Below are 3,763 nucleotides of genomic sequence, written 5' to 3' on the forward strand. Positions count from 1 at the left end.
ACATCTTTGGTTTTTAATACTCCAAAGGAGTCTTTTTCAGCAGATTAACCCAATCCAATGAGTCTTTTGATTTCCTGACTGCTGCTTCCACGGGTGTTGATTGTGGATCCAAGTAAAATGAAATCCTTGACAACGTCAATCTTTTTTTCCTTTATCACGATGTTGCTTATTGGTCCAGTTGTGAGGAATTACGTTTTCTGTATGTTGAGATGTAATCCATACTGAAGGCTGTTATCTTTGATCTTTATCAGTAAGTGCTTCAAGTCCTCTTCACTTTTACCTGGCAAGGTTGTGTCGCCTATACATGCAGGTTGTTAATGAATCTTCCTCCAATCCTGATGCCCTGTTCTTCTTCATGTAGTCCAGTTTCTCAGATTATTTATATCTATCGGCTCTAATTTATTTTAACAACTCAATGAAGCTTTTTCTACGGACAGCTGCGGGAATACTCTTAATATGACAAGCAAGATTGAGCTTTGCTTCTCAAATGACAGTTTTAACCGAACCCACATGGTTATCAGGAGTGTAGAAGTAAAACCCTCAGTTTAATTTCTGAATGGAGTACTTATTTTTAGTTCTGAAATCTGCCAATTAGACCTACCAGCTTCTCAAAATTTGAAAGTTTCTTACACAGATCAAACACATCTAGACACAGCCCTGTCCTTTTAAACCAGCAAAAAAAAAATTTTTTTTAATTTATTTATTGTGCTTTAGGTGAAAGCTTGCCAATCAAGTCAGGATCTAACACAAAAAGCCATACACACCCCACAGTGCACTCCCACCTGCTCTCCCCTTAATGAGACAGCTCATTCCTCCTCTCCACCCTGTATTTCCCATGTTCATTCAATCAGCTCCTGTCCCCCTCTTCCTTCTTATCTCGCCACCAGACAGGAGTGGCCCACATAATCTCATGTATCTACTTGAACCATGAAGTTAACTTCTCACCAGCATCATTGTCTATTTTACAGTCCAGGCCAATCCCTGAGTTGGTTTCAGGAATGGTTCCAATCTTGGGCTATCAAAGGGTCCCTCCGGTCTCAGTCAGACCATTAAGCCTGGTCTTTTTAAGGGAATTTGAGATCTGCATCACACTGTTCTCCTGCTCCATCAGGGATTCTCTGTCGTGTTCCCTGTCAGGGCGGTGATTGGTGGTAGCCAAGCACCATCTAGCTCTTCTGGTCTCAGGCTGATGGAGTCTGGTTTATGAGGCCCTTTCTGTCTCTTGGGCTCACATTTACCTTGTGTCTTTGGTGTTCTTCATTCTCCTTTGCTCCAGATGGGTTGAGACCAATTTATGCATCTTAAATGGCCGCTTGCTAGCTTTTAAGACCCAGGATGCCTCTCACCAAAGTGGAATGCGGAATGTTTTCTTAATACATTTTGTTATGCCAGTTGACCTAGATGTCCCCTGAAACCATGGTCCCTAAACCCCTGCCCCTGCTACTCTGGCCTTCAAAGCTTTTGGTTTTATTCAGGAAACTTCTTTGCTTTTGGTTTAGTCCAGTTGTACTGACAATCCCTGTGTTGTGTGTTGCCTTTCCCTTCACCTGAAAAAAATTTTATCTATCTAGTTAGTGAATATCCCTCTCCCTTCCTCCTCACTCCAGTAACCATCAAACCATCTGTTTTTAAACTTTCTCTAGAGTTCTTATAATAGTGGTCTCATACAATATTTGTCCTTTTGCAATTGACTAATTTCACTCAGCAGATTCCTCCATGTTATGAAATGTTTCACAGATTCATCGTTGTTCTTAATTGTTGCATAGTATTCCATTGTGTAAACATACCATAATTTATTTATTCATTCATCCATTGATGGGCACCTTGGTTGCGTCCATCTTTTTGCTTTGTAAACAGTGCTGCAATGAACATGGGTGTGCATATATCCATTTGTATGAAGGCCCTTATTTCTTTAGGGTATATTCCAAAGAGTGGAGTTGCTGGGTCATATGGTAGTTCTATTTCTAGCTTTGTAAGGAGGTGCCAAATTGATTTCTAAAGTGGCTGTACCATTTTACATTCCCACCAGCAGTGTATAAGTGTTCCAGTCTCTCCACAATCTCTCCAACATTCATTATTTTGTGTTTTTTGGATTAATGCCCGCCTTTTTGGAGTAAGATGGAATCTTATTGTGGTTTTGATTTGCATTTCTCTCATAGTTAATGATCATGAGCATTTCCTCATATATCTGTTAACAGGCTGAATGTCTTTGGTAAAATGCCTGTTCATATCCTTTGCTCATTTTTTAATTGAGTTATTTGTCCTTTTGTAGTTGAGTTTCCAGAATCATATAGATTTTAGAGATCAGATGCTGATCAGAAATGTCATAGCTAAAAACTTTTTCCCAATCTGTAGGTAATCTTTTTACTCTTTTGGTGAAGTCTTTGGATGAGCATAGGTGTTTGACTTTTAGGAGCTCCCAGTAATCTAATTTCTTTTCTGGTGTTTGTTCATTTTTAGTAATGTTTTGTATACTGTTTATGCCATGTATTAGGGCTACTGGAGTGTCCCTATTTTTTTTTCCATGGCCTTTATCATTTTAGATTTTATATTTAGGTCTTCGACCCATTTTGAGTTGGTTTTTGTGCATGGTGTGAGGTATCGGTCTTGTTTCACTTTTTTGCAGATGGATATCCAGTTATGCCAGCACCATTTGTTGAAGAGAGCATCTTTTCCCCATTTAACAGACTTTTGGCCTTTGTCAAATATCAACTGCTCATATGTGGATGGATTTATGTCTGGATTCTGAATTCTGTTCCATTGGTCTATGTATCTGTTGTTGTACTAGTACCAGGCTCTTTTGACTACTGTGGCGGTATAATAAGTTCTAAAATCAGGTAGCGTGAGGTCTCCCACTTGTTCTTTTTCAGTAATGCTTTACTTATCGGGGGCCTCTTTCCCTTCCAAGTGAAGGTGGTGATTTGTTTCTCCATCTCATTAAAAAGTGTCACTGGTATTTGGATCAAAATTGCATTGTATCTATAGATCTCTTCAGGTAGAACAGACATTTTTACAATGTTAAGTCTTCCTACCCACGAGCAAGGTGTATTTTTTCCACTTATGTAGGTCTCTTTTGGTTTTTTGCAGTAGTGTCTTATAGTTTTCTTTGTATAGGTCTTTTATGTCTGTTTAGATTTATCACTAAGTATTTTATCTTCTTAGGGGCTATTGTAAATGGTATTGATTTGGTAATTATTTCTTCAACGTTTTCTTTATTGGTGTAGAGGAATCCAACTGATTTATGCATGTTTATTTTGTATCCTGATACTCTGCTGAACTCTTCTACTAGTTTCAGTAGTTTTCTTGAGGATTCTTTAGGTTTTTCTGTGTATTTTTTTTTTTTTTTAAGATCACGTCATCTGCAGAGATGCCTTTACTTCTTCTTTGTAAACTGTCAAAATTTTATTAAATGTTAGAGCTAGTTCCAAAGTGGCAAAGTAAGAATCAGAAACACATAAAGGTTAAAAGGTATCTGTCCTCCCAGCTCCCCCCACCACACATAAACCGAAACCAAACCCACGGCCATGGAGTTGATTCGGACTCGTAGCGACCCTGTAGAACAGAGTGCCCCACAGAGTTTCCAGGTGAGGACTGTAAAACACGCCTACCGAGTACGAGGGTGGTTTTAGTTTCAATGACTCTTATCTCTTTGTTACTTAAAAATGGATCTAATGCTACTCTACTTTCTCCAGAGAAGCAGTTCTCCTGGAAAGGAGTTTAAACAATTTTATAAGATCATGCTTTTTGACAGTTAACAGCGGTT

The sequence above is a fragment of the Loxodonta africana genome, chromosome 16 (genome assembly GCF_030014295.1).
Source record: "Loxodonta africana isolate mLoxAfr1 chromosome 16, mLoxAfr1.hap2, whole genome shotgun sequence".
Lineage (NCBI taxonomy): Eukaryota > Metazoa > Chordata > Mammalia > Proboscidea > Elephantidae > Loxodonta > Loxodonta africana.